General features: G+C 46.4%; 1 protein-coding gene across 6 annotated transcripts in view; it reads right to left on the bottom strand.

The window, feature by feature from the left end:
• Positions 1-21,307, bottom strand: part of LOC139110075 (ankyrin repeat domain-containing protein SOWAHA-like) — a 375,001-nt gene that overhangs the window by 26,098 nt on the left and 327,596 nt on the right. The window lies entirely within an intron of this gene.

Raw genomic sequence — 21,307 nt, 5'->3', positions numbered from 1 at the left:
CGCGCGCCACAACCTCCGCGCAGCGAAATACCAAAATAACGTCACCAATAAATATACCGAGTGCGGGGGCACCCTCTTTCCGGACCCGCCTCGTCGTTTCTCCGTACCACCGCTGTCGCTCGAACGTTATTGCCTGTCTGACGAACGACTTCAGAATTAATTGTCGCGGGCGACGCTCCGTGAGAGATGCACGTCGGAACATCGACGGCGTCGATGCATTAAATTGCGCAGCGATCTTCGAAGATGAAAAAACAAAAACCCGCGACGTCTCGGGATTTCAAGCGAAGCAGTTAGACGCGCCGCGTAGCCGACGTGCCTTAAGCCGGGAAGGTTTGACAATTTCTCAAGCACCTCTCGCGTAGATGTTACCGAACGCAGATTAATGATCGCCCCGTAGCCGGAGTCATAGAAGTAGTTAGATCGCGAGCAATTTGTTCGCCGAAGGAAGCGGCCGAGCGAGCGCGCGAGCGACGACTATCGCGGCGAGCGAGAACGACGGCATCCCGGCGCAAACACATAAATTACCGGAGCCACTCGACGGCGAGGGGAAGTGAGTTATTTGCGTGTGACTGATGGAACGCGCCAGCTGAGGAAAGCCATCGAGGTAAAATAGCCCCGTTCTACACGGCGACGTCTCGTTCCGTCTTCGAGGTGTATCCCAGCCGGGGATAATCGCGGGTCCTCGAGACCCTCCGCACACTCGAGAGACCACTCGCCCAGGGAAAAAGCCGCACGCGACTCGCGGATTGACAGCTGCGCTCGAATATCGGGCAGATTCCGCGCCCGATATACGTAGGAACGTTCCCCGTGGTACGTGCACTCGTAAGCGCCGTTAGGTACGCGATGGGCGGTGTAATGATAAGTTCCGCGCAATGCTTCTTCATCGGCTAAGTGTTTTTGGCGGGCTCAGGGCGTATTCTTTAAGGAAGTTACGGTGTCATTACGCGATATTGCATTTTCGCGTAATAGCCGCACTACGCGCCTGCACGTGGCTTTTTGGAAAAAAATTAATGCGGCAAGGTCGCGAAACGTTGTTGCGACGGCTGAATCGGTACTCTGTTCTGAACTTAACTTCCACCCGCTGCGACAAGACGAACTCGACGCGGGCATAATTAAACGAGCTATACAATGCAAAATAGATAGACAGGATGAAGTCTTTTCGCGGGCGGTGCGAGCCCCGGCCCGGAAATATATGCTAACCTGTTCGTAAGTTAATGGTGCCATTAATTAGTTTCGTTTCGTTAAAGCGAGGCACGAGATCTTGTCGTTGCGCGGGAGGGAATTAAGTGAAATAATTAGACAAATTAGGACAGGCGGCAAGGGTGGCTGGCTGAAGGAATCATTTATCATTAAGATCCGCTATTAATTCCTCGTTAATTCCTCCTTTCCTCGTCAAGCAAGATAAACGAGTGGCTCGAAGGTCTCGTAACTCGGCTCGCGGGGTCTGCGAGAGGCACCGGGCAGGAGGACCAGAATGGAGGAGCGACAGAGAGAAGGGAAGAAGGTAAAAAGAAAAAAAAAATGAGAGGAGGAAAAAGAGAGGGCTCCGTTAGGCAAGATACGAGTCCGATAGAGCGGCGATTGCATATATCGCGTATACAAAGAGAACTGCGACGTCTCACACTGACGAGCGTGTAATAAATCAGTTAGAATCCGTATGAAGTACGATGTAGATCTACAAGAGATCGACGCGATTAGACGCGCGAGGAACGTGTACGAGGAAGAAAGTGCTCCGGGTGGTGGAAGGAAATGAGAAAAAGAATGCTCGGTCGCGGGAAAAAGAAGCAGAGTAAAAAGAGGGAGAGGGAGAGAAAAAAAGAGAGAGAGAGAGAGAGAGCGGAAAAATACGCGAGCGATTATTATGCTACCGATGCCACGAGCGAGAGCTGTTTGTCTTGAGCTTTGAGGAGAAAAGCGAACCCCTTCTCAAACATATCCTCAAGTAGCTCTCGACGGGAAGCACGGTGCCCTCCTTGAACAGCGAGGGCCATTGTAATATCATACATCCCCATGGAACTTGTGACCACTGTCTCCCTCTCTCTCTTTCTTTGCCTAAAGAGAGAGGCCTTGATGTTTTGCCGGTCCTTCAGATTTTACGAAAAAGAGCAACATTAGCCCTCAGTGACCGTGTACATTGCATGCATAACCTTTCAAGGATTTCCATGTGAGCCCTTCTCGTGACACTGAAGTATCGTTGAGAAAGAGGAGGCTAGGCACCGCTTGACTAGATCTCTCCTTCCCTGCCAGAGATAAATTTCGCGAAATAACTCACCGTTGCATGTTAGTTACTTATTCTTTTAATTCGTCTATTTTAAAATTATATAGTTTACTTTAGAAAAAATCAAATTAAATTAGGTACTCGTTCATTGCGCCACAACGTTGAAACTTTTCCGAATAGTATGTTCGCGCGTTCGTATCACCGCGAATTATCTCGCGAATACAAGAAGCTCTCGAATGTCGCGCCGCCAATAAACGCGGTGAAACACGTGCGGATAACATATACGAGGGCGCGCGATCGAGTTAGAAGAACTCGTACGTTAAGATCTTGATGTAGCGAGACTAACCAATGCACGGCTCATTGCCGCTGTCACCGCAGCACTATCTCACTCGTTTCGTCCCCACATAAACCCCGCACCCACGCACCCACCGGCCGTATGTTTAAATAGACGTATATATCGGCCCGGTCCGCGACGATGGCCCTATACGCGTCGTCCTCATAAGGCACGGCGGCTGAATATTTATTAAGCGTGGTCTCAGCGCCGACAGTTATGACGTGGAGGCGCGTTTATTTGTTTCCGCGGCAAGAAGCTGTTGATATCTATACTGTCGGCTCTTTCTCAATAGAGACAAAGTTCACCGCGAAATAAGTTTATTTTAACATTGTCCATTCTAAAAATTTCGAGCAAATGTTCTGAATAAAAAACAGGCGAAAGAGACATATCGATCATTATTCTATTTAATTTTGAGATTTGGTATAATTTTAATATTTAATTAATTTTTATTTTTTAATTAATTTTATTAAATAATATACTGACATGTCTACAATAATATTTTTTATTTTATGTTACAGACACCGATAAAATTCTACAACTCCGCTGAAGCTCATGCAGATCGGTGAGTCGCATGATTTTTTTTATTTTCTTAATTTATAATAATTGGGGTCTTTAAAAAAAAACAGAGCGTGTATAATTTTTTTTAATTTTTTAATATTTAAGAAGCGCTTCAATCATAAAATAAAATATAATTAATTTAGAAAAAAAATAGGTTCGTCTTATACTCGTTTATTATAGTTCTTTAGAAACGTACCTAGAAAAAAAAAATTAATAATAATAGTACCGCAAGATCTTTGTGCATTGTTTCACGATGGAGCACAAAGCGTCGCGCCATTAAGATCTTTCAATTGCGTTTGCTGATACCACGACGGAGATCGCTCGCTGGCAATCGGCCATTCCGGAAATTAGTTTTTGCCGGATATTTTCCGCGAAGCCTGTATATCCCGCGGTTCTTGCATATCTATCAATCACCACCGCCGCCCCGTCGCCGCCGCTATCGGCGACAGTTAATCTGTTCCGAAGGCAATGATCGTGTTCATTGCGTGAAACAAACGTAGCGTGTCACGAGTACCATTCGCGAGTATGCGTCTGTAAAAAAAGCAAACTAAGCGGAGCTACTAAATACTCGGAGAGATTCTCGATAGTAACGCACTGATTTCTCGAGCGTATTAAACACTCTGCAAGTTCGGCTCACTTAATTTCGAAACCGGTATTAGCAACAACCCGAGTGGAAATTGATTCCCACCGTTATCTAATAATTAGCAAGCCAGTTCGTGGTTCATCTCGTGGCTGTCTAGCAAAATTGTCCGAGCCAGAAATGTAACACTCAAAACGAGCTAGAAAAGCTATGGATCTAAACATTTTTCGCCGCGTACTTGTTTACTGTTGTGTGCTAATCTATCTCAACGCGCGCTCGACTGTCGAATTCGCCGAACTCGCTGACCAGCCACGGTAATGTGAGTACGTCTGTGTGTTTACATCGGCCGGCAATCCTCGCGCTTCAAGTTCGCAAGGTGGAGGACGCGCGGGCGGCGGACGGCGAGAACTGGTTTGCCCGGCGAATTCGGCACTCGAGCGAGCTTTGCGTAAGGTCAGCTCAACAACAGTAAACAAAGTACGCGGCGAAAAAAACGTCTAGACATCTATTTAAATACACGGTCCGCGCTGGACGGTGCTTAGACGACCGATACTGATTTTGTTTACATCCGTGAGAGAAAAGAGAGAAGAAATAGAAAAGAGAAACGCGAATTAAAAAATTCTTTATACGTGTCGAAAGTCTTGCTGAGCTCTCAATAAAAAATTGTTACCGCGTGCCGTTTACGCGTGAAGCATCGCGTTCGGGTACGACGAACGTAGAAAATCAGGACGCAAACGAGAAGAAAGCGAAGAAGACGAGACACCGCCGCGTCGCGACGTCCACCCTTGCTCGATCGCCAGTTTGTCACGGCAGTCAGGGAAGCTACCGAGCCACTTTCCGAGGAAGGGTTGCACCTGCCGTCGTGTTGTCACGAGACTGGCTCGAAAGATAAACGCGTTGCCTTAAGTTACCGCATTAATTACCAATTCCGAGTCGGAGCACCTACTGACGGTTCATTCGGTGAAGCTACGATGACCCACGAGGAAAGCGCTCTCTCTTTTTCCATCTCTCTCTCTCTTATTTCCCTTCCCTGTCTCAAATTAACTTGATATAAATTTCCTAACATTTTCGCCTCGCCGTGGACATCGTGCAGCTCGCAGAAGTTACGTATGAATCGCGCGAGTGACTCCGCTATCGTTTTCTTTCTTTTTCTCTGTCCCTCTCTATCTCTTTTTCACCTTAATGGCCGTTGTTTCTATTCTTCTCATTGCATGGCGTTATTATTAGTGCCGTGCCCGAAGCCACAAATAATGTCGCTAGCTTGGTGAGTGACGCGGTGACGAGAGCAAGGGAGCATTCGGAATGATTCAAGAGTTCTAAAGCGTGCCCGTCGCGCTATTTGCAATTTTCCCTTCCATTCAATCGGCAATAGAGACGAACATTAAATAAAATAAAAGATCAGGAAAAAAAAAAAAAATCGGTGAATGTAGTATAAGATAGCTAGATTCTTAAAAATATATTATATTTAAAATTCGTAAAATCGTATAATGAAGAAATATTTCATCGGAATAATATCAACTCTTCTGAATTAAATCTTAGTTTGTCTCGAAGACTGTAAAACACATCAAATATTCACTTAACCCGTCAGTATATGCCTGAAGTGTAATCTGAATCAGCATCTGTATTCGGTGCGCTCGAAAATTATCAAGTAGATTCATCTGCTCGCAGGGCCACCGCTATTCGTGAGAGAAAGTGCACCGCAGGGGTGCGTTCGTTCCCATCGGCCGTCGCGGGGCATCTCGAAAGACGGTGTCACGAAATTAATTGGATAGGCGTTAAATCCGACAGTGCGCCCGTCTGACTTTCGCGCCGTGCCTGCCTTATCGCGCTCATTTATACGTTTCAATAAGATATATTGTATAACACGCGAGGTGCTTAAACCGCGAAAACGCTGACCCGCGATGTCGCGCACGAAGACGTTTTGTTGTTAAATGAGCGGCCCAATTAATTCCGAGCGAAGGGGAGAAATAAAAATCTTTAATCTGACGACACCGCGAGAGAGACAGTCAATTATAACCGATCGGCCGTTTTATTCTTTTTTTTCTTTTTTTCCACAACGTGACAGTTTCGTGCGGCGATAATTATAAAGGTATTTCTTACCGGGAGAACTTGAACTGCTAAAACAAAACGCTCGAATTCGACTTAATTGATAATTATATCACTATCAACCCGGCGCGCTCACGTCCGCTGTAAAATTCTTATTGACCGTGGAAGAAAACAAGAACGGAGAGGCATGTAGAGGAGGGAAAGGAGTAGAACCAGGTGCCCGCGCGTTTGTTAAACGCTTGATCGGCCACACAGAGACGGGGGCCCGGGGGCGCAAAAAGATGCGTGTGGCATCCGCGGTGGCTCATTAACCGTCCTGCCTCTAAATTGGCCCCGCGGCAGCTCCGCAGCTACTTCTTAGGCAACCCGTAGAATATTTATACCCGCCGCGTGGCGAAGACCGGCCGTCCGTCCGTTCGTTCGAACCGTTCAATTCCTTTCGGACCGACTCCGCTCGCGAGGCGGCACTAAAGTTCTTATCGGTGATGATTTACTCAGTCACACCCGCCGAAAATTGCCCGCGCCGTATGGCGCGATTTATTCCGCCGCGACTGACCCACTTTCGCGCGATATTATCAACTCAGTCGGCTGATTTACGAAGATGAAAACGCAATAAACCCCGCGAAAGAAGCGGAAAGAGAAAGAGAGGATCCGGTCTCGAGTATGACGCTATTAATAGCGTTTCATTAATCATCACAAAGCACGTTGATACGATTATATTAATATACCTTATTTGCGAGACACGCGTAACTCTTTACCGCTAATGAAAATATGGGCTGAGGTTATTTCGGGGTCGCAATTTTTCTCGGGTGCGCCTCGAAATAAAAAAAAAAAAAAAAAAAAAAAAAAAAAGCGAGAAATTGCAGAGAGAAGGGGGCGTGCGCAAAAGCGGATGCTTTATTGCGCTTCGAGAGTAAATCGTAAAGAACGGCTGTTTCTCTCTCTTGTGAATCGGATAGGCCGCGACGTAAGTTACCACCGCCGTCGTCGTAGGTAAACTTATCGGCCACGGCGAGATGGCGAGTGACTTTTTCTTACGTGGCTCGTGTTCCTGATTTACGGGCCGTGAGTTCAACGCGGCGGATATAGTTAGGTAAAAGAGCGCGCTTACTTAAGCGGCGTAACGCTTTACGCGGCTTTTAACGGTACATATACCGCCGTAACGAAGCGATACGTATGTATAATGACGCCCCTTCCGTAAATTACTTGAGATCGGCATTTATAATCTCGATTCGAGTGCAGCCAATATCGCTCGTCGGCGTTAACGGATCTTCGCTCGGACGAGGAGGCACCGGGAAATTGGCATATCGCGATACAGCGGCGGGTAATCGGTCGAAAGAACAGGGTGATAGACTGCGCAAATATCCGCCGCGTCCTCGTGTCAAATACGACCGCGATGGAATTTATCTGGCACGAATCGATAAAAATCGTAGAGGCGATAGCGTTAGAAATGTTAGCCGGCATCGGGGCGATAGTCGCGTGAGGAAAGACTCACCCGCGTGCGGAGAGGATCATAATTTTTCGAAATCTTTACAACGCGTTAATAAAAACGGTTATAATCTTGCTTGCAATTTGGTGGTAAAATCGCATGTTACTCCGCTGCACGAAAGTGCCTGTCGAGGCAACAGGACACGGAATGTTAATATAATCGCCGGGAGAAGGGTCCCGCGATTCCGATGTCCTCAATTGATATCGTCGCTTTAACGATCTACTTATACAAGGTGTTACATCGCGGTATTTTCCACAACTTATACGCCTCGTATATCTTAACCGCCGCGAAGGAACGAAAAAAAAAGTAATTATAATTCCGTACTGAATTACAATATCCGCAACGTGTGTGCGGAATACGAGTACCGTCGGGTTTCGCGACGTACAATATTACATTATAATAAACGTAAACAACGGTGCCGCTATCGCGCCGTTGCAAGAAGAACCGACGCGGACAGCTGTTCGTTATCAGTTTGTACGCCAAATGGCTGTCACGACTCGGCGAAACAGTTTCCAACGATAAAAATATATTTTAGATAATTTTATTTACCGCGTCAGAAGATATAAAGCTGAGAAAGGAAATTAATGATAAGGTTTAAGAAGTTTCCAGGGAAATATTTCAAAAGAGCTTTTCGAAACGAATTCCACGGGAGTCGCGTTCCCGCGTCCTTGTTAGCAATCCCGTTCCTGGCGCCAGTTTTCTATCGCGGATATATATTTTCTCCGGGCGTGATTAGTTAAACGTCGTTAGGATCGCGCGTGACAACGGGCTTCGTGGGGCAAGCGCCAAAACCTGGAAGCGATTTATAAGCATCCAGCACGGTGCAGCATCGAGTCGGAGTTCTCGAATTGGTAAGAAGAAACCAGCCCCATTTCAGCTGCGTCCCTTTTCCCCTCCGCCACCCGCCGACCTCGCTAGCGCGTAACCGAAAATATTTCTCGACGAATCACTCGTCGTTCGTGGCCTAATTGGCTGAACCCCGTACAAAACTACGGCGCCGAGAGAAAACGTGCCTGCATATGACGGTCGCATTCGTAACGCGCGACGGAATATCGAGATTGAAAAGTTAACGCTGAAATTAATTTTTTTATTCGTTAAAGAAAGTGCAACGTAAAATAATATTAACAAAAATAATGCGGATTAAAAAGTAGAAAGTTCCGCATAGCGTTTATAAATATCCGGCAATGCCAGCTATACGAGGACGTCGTAAAATTTTAAATTTTAGCGTTTATCTTTAAACGGGTTGACTGATCAATTTAGCCGCAAGTTTTCTCGCGAGATATATCGCAGTGTAATATAATATAGATATATGTGCGCATGAAGAACCTCGCGGAAGTACCGAATTTCCTGTTACAAGAGACACGGGGTAGAGCGAGCTGACGCCAGCTAGTCGTCGAGGCGTTGCTGCCGATCAATCACGCGGAGTCGTCGATCCGGCCCTCTTCGGCCTCGTCCCCGGTCCCCTACACGGTAGATAAATGACAGGACGTGAAGCTGGCGGCGTCGCGCGTGGTCCTTGCGCTCGTGTTCTCACGTATCTTATGAGACGAGCGGCCCGTAACGTAATACCAACAGGTCGCGGCCGGGGTGGCTCGGCGATTGCGAAGGGTGGTCAATGTTTAGCCTGACAGCAAGTGTTCTCTCGAGTATCGTCATTTCTTTTGTTGCCCGCCGATGCGCGTCCTGCCAGCGGAGTCCTCCAGTGGCTTCGCCCGGCTCGTAAACTGCCGACCGGTGCAGCGCGGCTTTGCGGAAACATGCGTGCAGCACGTGTTGCGACGCGTTTTCACATGCCGTCGCGTGACTACTTGAGATTCACCAGATACCAGTCGATCGAGTTTCTCGAGTGCACTTAGTTCACGCGAAATGGCGGCCCTCTTAACGGAACGCGTCTTTGAACTTGGGCAGAGCTCGCCCGGGAAAGAGCTTGACCGTAGTTTTACGTCCCTTGTAGAAACATATAAACGTTTTTCACGTTTTAATGAGAAAGCGGTATATCCCGGTATGCGCGGAAACAAGCTCCTGGGCCTCGAGCCGTCCTTAAGCTGACGAAGCACTCGAGAACTCGAGATGTCTCTCGTTAACCTACTGGAATTCAGGGCGGCGTCGAGTAAACGTTAACAGAGTCACCAGATTCTCTAGTCCGGATATAACTGTCACCCGAGACGGCGTTGTACGTTATGCTAATAATTAGGAGACTCACGCCCACGCTATTCTCGCTTCCCGAAACTATTTAGTTGTCGAGCAGTCCCCAGAGATTCAGATTCCCCTCGCGAACTATGATCAAATGTATTTCAAAGTATAAAAAGGAATGAAAACGAGAAAGTATTTATTTTGCGTTTAAAAAAAAAAATTAAAAATCTTATTTATTAATGAAGAAAATTAGCATCGCGAATTACTGACTAAAAAACGGTATAATTTTTTTTTTTTGTTTAACGTCTCGCGTGCAATCTGTTTTTTATCACATTTGTTTCATTTTATAGAATGTAGGGTTACAGTTTTAAAAATTATCACAAATTTTCCCTTCCTATCCCTTTCGCAGTGGTTGATAAAAAAACTATGTAGTTGCACTAGGTGTAAATTACAAGCCAGGCTCGTGGCTTCATTTCGGGCGACATTTCGAGGAAGGGAGGCGTTACTGGGCCCTGTAGACGGAATCGAGTAACTAATGTAAGAACGAGAAACTCGGGGACGATTCAGGCAACGGAAATGTCTCCAGTAAACTACTAATCACCATAAACCACCGGGCTACACGTGTTACGAATTCTCGGCGCAGAGAAATCACCGCGCCTCTCTGTACCTCTCCCGCGTTTGTCGTCCCCTCGGGGAAACCTCAGACGTTTACCTCGGCGCTTCTCTCGACTTCTTGGTACTGCCCTCCCGCGTAATATTCCTTAGCGAGCAATGCACCCCTATTACGATGTCTGTGACCGGCGACGATATATCCCGCGACGTAACGCCGCAGTTGCATGGTCCCGTTTCGTAAACCGACGTATTAAAAATATAAATTAAACGCAGCGATGTGTAAAAAAAAAAAAAAAAGGCAATTGGGCAAATTTATTTTGACTTATACTTCCCGATGTGAAATACCGAATCTGTCTAGCCATATTTATGCAATGCGTATCGAGACGTCAACGCGTAATAAATAAGCATAAAAAAAAGAAAAAAAAAAAAAAAACATATATTTATTATCGTGTGATCTAATACGCCATGCGTCAGCGGATATATTCCTCCTTCTTTTCGGTCGATTTCGATGTCGGTGTACGCGAATCGGCCGATTCGCATGGCGATAATTCTAGCTAATCTATCGCAGCGTGTCGATGGGCAATCGATTGCACGTTGCGGCGCGTAAGGACGAGGGGGGGGAAGGGCGAAGGCACCGGGTGCAACTGCATAGCCATCCCACTGCGGAGATTTTAGCCGAACAAACACGCCCACGGGGTAACGCATCCTCCTAAGTCGTCGACATAGCGTACGAAGACACGAGATACTATCTTTCGCCCTCTCCCTCCCTCGAGGGTGAGAGGACACGAAGGGGAAAAGGGAGAGACATTCGTCTCGCATTAGCATATACACGACGAACGAGAGAGAGGAGAAGCGCAAGAAGGGCGAGAGGAACACGGAGAAGAGAATCTGTCTTAGTTCAAAGGGTGGAGCTCTCTTCCTCGTTCTCTTCCTCTCGGCAAGTTGCCACATTGTTAAAGATCGTCTTTACGAAATATCCGTCGCGGTCATAATTATTCAGCGTCATTTGTAAAAATTGAAAGGCCGGAGGTCTCTGTTTCTCACAAGCTAGGGACATTATCTGTACTGTAAAGAATCTATCTCTTTTATAACTCCCATAACTCTTCGTTAGTTTTGACAGTAAAATCATAAAAAAGCTTTGAATATCGCGGGGTTAAGATCGTTTGAACGACGGGGACCGGCAGACACGCTTTATTTTTTTTTTTTTTTTTAATTTTTTTTTCTCTCGGATCGGTTCTTCGGGAAGAAGTGTCGCAGAACACATCTGACAGCGTAAAACAGATATAGTGTAATAAAAGTCGACTTTTTTCTCGAAGCGTTTACGAGCAAAAAACCATGCGCTGTTATGCTTTAGGTGCCACGTGCGACATAAGCTCGGCCGGGTCCACGGTTCTTCCCTATTTGTAAGAAACTGTCGAAAAGCTCGGCTCGAGGCTCGGACTCATTATCGCGTCAATAATGTTTACATCCGGGGGACAGTCGTTGACGAGATAAACGCCTTAAATGACACGATAAGTGCGGGAGAAGGTAGTTTCTTTCAATTTTTTCTTTTCTTTTTTTTTTTTAAATTAACGTCGTCTGTGTACGTTGAGATAAGGCACAGGTGAAGCGGATAAGGTTACATTCCTAAGTTGTGATGCGATTCCACGGACGGGCGGATGTTTTACCGCCATTTCGAGTCAATAATATGCGAAAACGTAATCGTAAAATACACCTCAAGAGATACACAGAGAAAGAGAGAGAGAGAAAAAGACCGTATCGTAATCTCTAGACCGACTGGAATCACCTGCCTTCACTTATACACCACTTATCCCGATTTTCGCGGCGCCATTAGCTTGCGCCCGTCGAATAATCAGGTGTCACGGTCGATATTTATTAATTATATCATATTAATCCTCTCAACCGGAGAGGCGAGCGATTACGAGACGCGTCTCGATAAAACGAGCGAACCGCGCCCGGTGCTTCGTCCGAGGACGGTATCCTTCACGGCGAGTGGATATGATAAACCATCGGATAAGGATCGCGGAGAGTGGCTCTCGAAAAGAGCAGGGAGACCGAGCGCGAGAAGGAGAGAGAATATCGGCGGGACGAAAGCGAGGGGAGGACGGGAGAAAAGAGAACGTGAAACGAGAACGCCGTAGTCGCCCAAATTAAATCCTCGGACGTCGAAGCTGTAGCGGACCGTTTGCTCTGCGGAGAGGATCGAGGGCCAAAAAGATCGAGAAAAAAATTTTACGAGGGTCTAACGGGTGGGTTGGGTCGCTCGACGATGTATACGAGGGGGTATATCCCGCCGCATCCGGACCCATGGACCGTCCGTCCGACGATGTACAACGTCCGACGTTCCTGCGGCGTTCACGGGACCCCGGACCGGAGGTTCTGGCGCCGCGTTGGGCACAAAGTCACTGGATCTCGTTCGCCTTATCCGTCCCTCCCGCCCGCGCATCGCCAGCGCACCGGCTTCCTCTTCTCTCGCGTTCCATCGCGGCCCGTATAGGGAGAGTTGTTAAAGTTATACTGCCGGGCGTTAAAGCGACGCGAACGTCGCAAAAACAATATGACTTTATTGCCATCGGCCGAGACGAAAGAGAAGCTGGAAGTAGTCGCCTTGGCACCGGTGATATTTAGGGACGCGAGAGTGCCTGGTGCTCGTCAAGCGAACTTGCGACGGTTTCCGGAAGCTCCGTCACGAAAAAGGCGAGTCGGATCGTAGAAGGGATAAATAATAGACTTGGAAACTTTGCTCGCCGGCGTTCTGATAATTAATCGCGTCGTTTTCACCGCGCGAATTAATGCGCCGCGCAAATTATGCGTTCCCTCTTAGGACTAAACGCCGAACGGCGGCTACAGGTAAATTGGTGGTGCAAGAGTGTGTCTTTCCATTCGCTTCTCGCGCCCACGTGCACGTTCTTCGCTATAGCAGGTTTCGAAATATATGACCCACCAGCCGGCGGAATCGTCGAACCGGTACGCGCGGTGCGAGCCCGCCGTTTTTGACAACAATTTCCACTTAGTGCCTCCGCGCGAGACATTCGAGACTTAGGGATTCTCGGGGAACCGTAGCTTCGAATGTTGTACCGGACGCGACGCGGACAAATCTTGCGTCACAGCGAGCAATGACGAATCGTCGATTGCTCCTCTATAGAAATTAATTATACATCTTTTTTTTTTTTTTTCGAACACGGCACGTTTCAAAACACTCATTACTTCGTATTCGATTCATGTTAGAAATAAATGTCAAAAAATAAACAACGGGAATTTTTTAAAGCTTCCCTTTCTCGCGTGTTGAGGTGACGCCGATTTTTTTCCAGCCGTTAAACGTAAGCTCGCAATAAAAAAAAAAAGAAAAAAAAACAGGAAAAATTAGACGAGCACAGAATCGACTTTATGATAATGAATCTCACTCTAATCTGCTCTAACGCTTTATCTTCCCCTCGATCGTTCACACCGCCGTGGCTCATTGAGAGTGTGAATAGGTGCCTCCCCGCGACGAATTATGCGAGGAGCGGCCAAGATGTTTATCATCCTGAATGAATTCAGGAGCGCGAACCTAGGGAGAGGCGCGGACGAGAGGAGAGCCGCGACTCTGACGGTTAGGGTGGTGGTGGGAATGTTCGTCCAAGGTGTTGACACAACGGGAGCGCCGTGAGTGGAGGCGTCGCTACAAGCAAGCCTCATTCACACCTCCGCCTCTCTCGTTTCTTCTCCTCACCGCGATCCCTTTAACGTTGCCGAAGGCCCCGCGTAAGTTTCTTTCAAATCGCGACGATTTTTCGACGCGCTGGCCAATCGCGATCACCATTCAGAACGAAGCGGCATAAAAGTCGCGTATTTTACAGCTAACCATCGCGTGCGTTGAATATTTTTTTTTTTTTTTTCGCAAGAACTTGACGCAATTCTAAATTATTATACGCCTGTTTGATAGTATCGCCGCAACAATACTCTTAACTTCTCATCGTTTATTCTACTTTGTTGCGTCACCAACAAAAGCGGACAGGATTAAAGCGGCAGTCGCAGATTAGCAAACAAATGTCCGATTGTTCGCATAATGCGCTTATTCTCGTGGGCCACATCCGGTCGGAACCTCGAAAAGACGGCGCCTCGACGAGCGTTCCTGAAGGAGGAAAGGTGAATTGCACGGTTTAGGGAGCGTTGAAAAAGAAAAAAAAAAAAAAAAAAAGAAATCTCATTCACATCTACGCGCGATATTCGGGTGGCCTCGAGACCGGCGATATCTTTGAGATATCGACCGATTATTGGTCGTCAGGATCGTTCGGGGGTCTTCGATCGGTGAAATTAGCCGTATTTGTATGCTCGTCGAAGCAGCGAAGGTGTGGACCACGGAAGGGCTGAAGGGTGAGTAGGTGGAGCGGAGCGGGACCACCCAGCCCGTGTCGGCGGCGCGAGTGTTAGCATAACGCGTGGGCGCCATACTTTCCTCTTTATCCTCCTCCTTTACCCACCTCTTACACCCCTTATTCCAAATCGGCACAAGCCGTGAGCATTGTCGCAACTTTGTGCCTGTGATTGCCGCAGCCAACCTCTTTGAAAATCGCAACCAATAGGAAACACGATATTGTTTCTCCTTTGCCTCTACCGATTTAACATGCCATTAACATTGGAAAACGTATGTCTTATCGGATTAAAATCGTATAGTCGCGATATTTAGTGAACAACGCGTCGCATAAACCTTTCAAATTGCGGAAAATACACAGGATTTAAATGAGAAGTTCTTCGGAGACTTGCGATTGAAAAAACCATCGGCGTTAAAATAATATTTCCGAAGAGATATTACGGATAGTCAAATTACAACGTAAAATGTCGACCCGACGTCGCTTCAACAGATGAATAAATTAAACTCCTTCGTCGTGCAGGTGACCGTTTTACGAAATAAAAAAAAAATATTTTCGCGCGATATAGTTGGCGCGACCAGCGACTCGCCGACGCGAAAGATCCGACCGACTGCTTTTCATATCTACTATTTCTTTCGCCGGGAAGAACAGGTGGTACCTCCGGAACGCTGAAGATCTCATGAATAATTCCAGAAGCCGCGAAGAATAATCGATAACTTTCTGAAGAAATGCGTCGCAGCCGGTGTCAAAGAATGTAGCACTTCCCGCTAGAGTTGTCACTCGGTGGCGGATAGAAACTTGGCGATTACATTTCCGCGACAAGACAGATAAACGGATAACGAGAAAGCTGAATATTCGCGGCTTTTTTATTCGCTGTATAATACTGAAGTACGGCGGGCACTTTAATGGCGAGCACATCGGGTCTCGGCGCCGTCATAAATCTTCTTCGATCCTGCCGGAAAGTTTCGATGCGCCGCGAAATTATTTTGCATTACCGGATTAACGTCGCCTTCGTCCCCGCGGTGTATCGACCGATGTGCAATGTTATATTACGCCAATTACGCGAGACACTTACGAAATTAATAACGACATTCGAGGCGAGGAGGCCGATATTAAAACCGGGGTTAGAGTGATGCCGATGACACGCGGAGATAGTGACGTTGATGGCGACGCGCGCCAGGTGATAACTCGGCGTAAACCTGTAATGGGAAACGTCGTGACGGGCGCGATTTCATACGCGAGTCGCCTCGGCCGATGGGGTTCGTAGGAGGATCATCTTAACGACCATCTAGATAGGTGACGGTGAAATGATCTGTAAGAAAACCGGTGGCGAATGATATCCTCCGGCGGCCATTAATCAAAGGACAGGAGCGCTAATGAACCTGCTGGAAATCACGAACTGGAGAACCGTTCGGTTCCAGCTGCGCCCCTCCTCTCTCTGCGCCGCGCGCGTGTCTTCGTCTTTGAATCCGTGAAACCCCCGGAGGGCAAACGAATTAGCGGCCAAACAAATGAACGCAGGGGCTCGCGAGCATCGAAGTGATTGAGGAGTTTATGGAAAGTTATATTTGCTCCTGAAGGACGCGCGGCAATCACCGCGTACGCAACGAGAAAAGGGGAGAGAGAGATATATCGTGAGTGTAAATAATTCTGACGTGCAGCATATCACAGATATCGCATTTAAATTATTCTAAAAATTCAGTAAAAACGAATGGGATCGAGAGATAGCTAGCTTTACATTTGTGAAAACGCATTGATATATATATTTTTTTTCTTTTTTTTCTCCGATATATTTAATCGTAATTTGCAAAGATCGGCAATGCAGTTGTAATAAATAGCGAGCCTTCATTATAGGCGGGAGCAAAATATCGCGGTCGGTTCAAAATTGCATAGGAGGCCGTTCGTTCGACACGCGCGCCAATTATCCGTCTGATAGATACGATAAGTCGCGATTGCAATTTGCTTTGTATTATTTGCAGTATTGTTTTCTCCAAAATCCCTCTCTTTCTCCCTCCCACGCCTTCATCCCAATTACTCCATGCCCTCGGGGCAACCGATCTCCACCATTATCGGATGACACGGCCCGGCGCTTTTATGTTTAATTGATATTTTTCGTAACTCCCAAAATCCAATAGAGAGGCGCCCCGGCAAACAGATATAATTCCGAGCCCGACATTGCTCTCGTTAAAATATTTCTAATGGAAAATATCGCGCGCGGATCGATCGATTCAGATTTAAAAGCGGGCTTACCCGCTGAAGGACGAAAGCCTTCGATTAATTCGACGCGGAAGTTCCATTACAAATATTTTAACACGGATTATCTCCCGAAGCGTTCCGCGGCAATTAAAAATAGCTTATTCTTGCGCTAAGCGCTTGCGAAAATTGTATAATATTGCTCACCGCTGAGGAAAGAATAGTTGTGAATTGAACGTAATAATCTCTTGTTCTCCGCCTTCTATTTCGTTTTCTCTGATTTATACTTTTATTTCTCGTCTGTGCCGTCGCGCGTAAAAAGAAAAAAAAAAAATTTGGGAACCAGATAACATCTAGAAAAAGCATAAAACCGTAGTCCACTTGAAATGAAACTGCTCGTCCCTTTTCTGTTTTCATGCCGAATAATGTTTCCCCCGCGAAAGGAAACTCGAATGCATTTTTTTCTATTCTCCCCTTCCGCTTCATTCTCGATTTATTGGAACGTGCTGTCCGGGGTTACAACCGGGCCCCACCGCGGCGCCGAAAATGTTCAGCAAAATTAAATGAACAATTCGTTACGGAAAGTAACGACCCTGCGCATCGCAATGGCCTCTCTTTCTCCCTCGTGACCGCAAACGGTGAAATTCGTAACGCAACTGTATTAATTAATCACTATTTATTTATCCCCCGAGATGCATTTTAGCTTTTCTTAAGCAATATCGGCAGATCCGTACGCGTGTGCGAATTATCGTGGTTCTACCAAATGTAAAATACGAGAGAGGAAATCGTGCAGCGAGGGAAATCGAGTTTCCTTTATCGGAAAGTCGCGTGGAATTTTATTTATCAATTTTTTTTCCTCCCGGAAAAGCAGAGCTATAATTTTACAAATTGCCTACGGTTGACGCTTTGCTTAAATCGCCGAAAACATTTTGTGAAATCGAAACCCGGGAAGAGGGGAGTACGCGGTCAGAAAGGTCCAAAGAAAGATACGATCTCGTCTTAACGATCGTTTAACGACGCCCGTGCGGTTTCTGAGTGGCGCCAGGTCTGCGTTTCGCCACAGCGCAGTGAACGCAATCCAGGGACAGGAAAGGACCGATAAATTTTCTAAAGTCAGTACTGAGCTATATATTCCAAGTGTTTTAACTCTAATGCGTCCGTGAGGCGAAAAAAAAAAATATTAGCAGCGAATTTCCCGCAGGAACTGTTGCGCATAGTGCGAAATTATTTTCGCAGACCTCGCCACAACATTTTGGAAATTCTCTCTCATTAACGCCGGTATATTTTTATATATGTAGCATGATTTACTGAAAAAAAAAAAAAGCAGAAGTGTTCCAAGTGTCGTAAATGTGTGCGGCTTTAGAATAAAAAGTTTAAAAAATTGCCGTACTTTATTTTAGCTGCAAACTAAATATTTCATAAATATGTAACGCGCGATATTTTTTAGAAAAAAAAATTTGATGAAAGGGTCCGCGATGGTTTTTGTATGCATAACAAAAAAAAGAAAAAAAGAAAAATTAAAAGTTGTACTTTTTAATATTGCATATATCGAGAAGCACATTTGGAACATACGACGCAAAATAAAAGCATAAGTCATTGTTTTAAATATGATTTCCAATTAGTTTCAAAATAACTCGTACAGTGGATGCGATATTTCACTTCTTCGGGTGATTATTATGTTGGCGTCACTTACAAATTAACAGACGGGACTCGCCGCAAGATTTACGACGGCGTCACCACGTTTTCGACGACTCCCGAGACGTAAATCCGCTCGTAACGACGCAAAAAAAGAGCGGATTCATTATTCATATCTGGCGATGTATATCGTGAAATACTGTGCCTTTGTACCTGCGCGAGCGTTTCCCTTCGGAAGCCAAAGAAGCGGAAGAGGGTGAGCCGAGTCGGAGTAAAACGGGAAAAATAGTTCGGGACAGGCTAGGGCTGCAGCTAGCTCGTTAAGGTAAGACAACTGAGCCGATAACGATCAGCTAATCTTCGCCGCGGTCGCGTTTTTCTGTATTTTCGAAAAGAAAAAGGCAAACGTGAGCGGAGTATTGGTTTTCCTCGAGGTAGCGAAGTGTATTGGAGCAATTAGAGCTCGTCGGAACCTGCTGCGCGACTAATAAATATCTTCTACATGAAGTGAAATATAATACGTAACATTTAATTGTTGTAAATAACACTTGCCCATTTGCTTTGCTTTAAATATCTTACGCTTACAAATCATTATCTTGTAAATTACATATTTATTCGAAACTTAATAAAATTAAATAAAACTAGATTAAAAAAAAAAAAAATTAACAGCGCTAAAAAATCGCTATCAAGCCTAAAAATAAAATAATAAAAGAAAACATTCTTTGCGAAAAACGGCCGGGATAGATCTGTTTATATCCCCGACGTCGAATATCAAGTAGGATATCGGGCGATCAACGCCAATGGCGTCGTTAGCGCCGAGTTGAAGAGATAACGCAGGTAGACGAGGAAACAAACGAGAGAGGATTAAGAGGGTGCCGTTTAATTCGAGGGTTCGCTTTCATAACAGCGATCCCGAAGGAAGGCGTCCGGTCTGTGTGGGAGGAGTCGGTTCGCGGAGCTGTCGACTTGGCGCGAATGCTCAACACGTACGTGCGTGCGCGTATATACGTGAATATAATAGCCGAGGCGACGGACCACGAGCGCGGTCGTTAACGAGCATTCGTAGCCGCATTAAAACGAAACCTGGATCCTTATCTGTGCAGCGTGACACGATACGCGCGGCTCATACTCTCGCCCCTGCACATATACGGTGTATCCCGGGGTACACGCACCTTCCCTCGGACTCTAAATTCTCGCGTGAGGCTTTTCCACCAGCCGATTTCTCCATCATCCCTCCGCAATATTTATACGTTAGATATTAATGCGGCCTCTAATCAAATTGGCCGGTCCTTCCTAGGGCTCGTACGAAATTAAAATAAGAATTACGTTCCCCCGTATCTTTATCTATATTTAGGATACGTTCTACGTTACCTCCTGTTTTTTTCCCAAGCTAAAAATGCGCCGCTAATTTTTACTCGTCTACGCTAAAATTCGTCCGCTTTGCTGCTAAAATGAACGACGTTCTCTGAATACGACGCTTAATATTTGCCTTGAAGGGAAAGCACGCGGATGCGTGGAACACCCAGTATACGACGGAAACGAAGCGACGCAGTCGCCGTCGTGTAATTAGAGCCTAAACTCGATTTAGCTTAGCGACACACCGGCGTACACAGCGTTCCGAAGCACGCCGCTACAAATGACAAAAACCGTCGACCCTGACACTGAAATATCAACGATGTCTCACGAATTCATCAGATCGTGCCGCCGCCAGAACTCCTCCGCACGTCGGCAAAGCACAGGCACCGCCATGCGACCGCGGTAAGAACGATGAAAAGGTACGACGGAAAAAAAAGGAAAAAAAAAAGAAAGAAAAAAATAGCTAAACGCGTAGGAAGATGTAAAGTTCCGCAAGTCCACGACTAACACGGGGAACTTGATTCTCGAGAACTCGTAGCTGAGGACGCGATATCGAAGGGAAGTTAACGTCGGTCACGAGCTAAATTTGCAATGGCAACGCGCACTCGTCGGAAAGAAATTCGAAACGGTCCGTCGCGTCGATGACGATAAAGCTAGACATGCTGCATTCGGCAAGACGAGGTCAGAGGTCGACGGATTTCGACAGGGCGCCTCGCATCCCCGATCGGCGTGAACGCCGGGCTTCGCGACGCGGCCGGTCAGCTCAGACGGCCGTGGCGTGTACGTATTACAAACAATGGCTTTGTTTCCACGCGCAAAACGTGATACAACTGTAAAGTAACAAATATCTCGACGTAGATCGACACGCGATCCGTCCGACGCGTTTAGAGCAGGTTCTCATATAGGGACGCGCGTGTGCGTGCGCGTATACGCGCGCGCGCGTATATTGCGCGTTTATAGAAACGCCAGGGGCTTCTCTCTTAGCGACTGTCATTATATGCGGGTTGTCCGCCTCTAGCAATGTGGCTCTTTACGAATTCAAAGCGGGGATGGAAAGAGAGAAAAAAAGGGCACGCGGTGGCTTGAGCGAAAGGGACAACGAAACCTGTATTAAGTATTTAGTTACGCGAGGAATCTCCATAATGAGCTCCGCTTACTAATTGCACAACGTTCAAGCGTGTATCCCGCGCGTACGTATGTGCGGCCCGTGCATGTATTCGCGCAGTAACGTTGTGTGGGTTTTGGTGTATTGCTATGATCTCCACCGTCGTGTACAACCGGCGGTCGATTCGAAAGTGGCACGGGCGCCATTACAGGGGCCACCGATTTCATGCAGATTAATTCTAGGCAAGGCTCCAAATTCAATGAGGTGCCAGCAGCGAATAACGACGGCTAATGATTCCGCGTTTTGATCGCTTATGCATCGGCGATGATGCATGGGCTCATAACGAAATCAAAGTCCGGGCGCGTTTATATTCTCGCAATGCACCTGTGATGTATGTAGCGATAAAACGCTTACACGTATAAATGCTGTTTAATTATACGCATATACACTCCTTTAAATATATACTACTCATATATAGCACGCCATTAATCATACACGCTGCATTAAACCTGTGTCATTACACTACGATGTATCAGATAGACATTCCTTGTGCTGCAATGGATCCGTACATATATTATATATATATACATTTATAAACAAATATGGAGAGCTTACGTTTAGGATTCGATTACACCTGTTTCATAGACGCCATAAAATGATACCAGATATATATAATAATGAAAGTGTCGGATAAGC

This window comes from Cardiocondyla obscurior, linkage group LG19 (genome assembly GCF_019399895.1).
Source record: "Cardiocondyla obscurior isolate alpha-2009 linkage group LG19, Cobs3.1, whole genome shotgun sequence".
NCBI classification, from domain to species: Eukaryota; Metazoa; Arthropoda; class Insecta; order Hymenoptera; family Formicidae; genus Cardiocondyla; species Cardiocondyla obscurior.
This window is presented reverse-complemented; position numbering and strand designations above follow the sequence as displayed.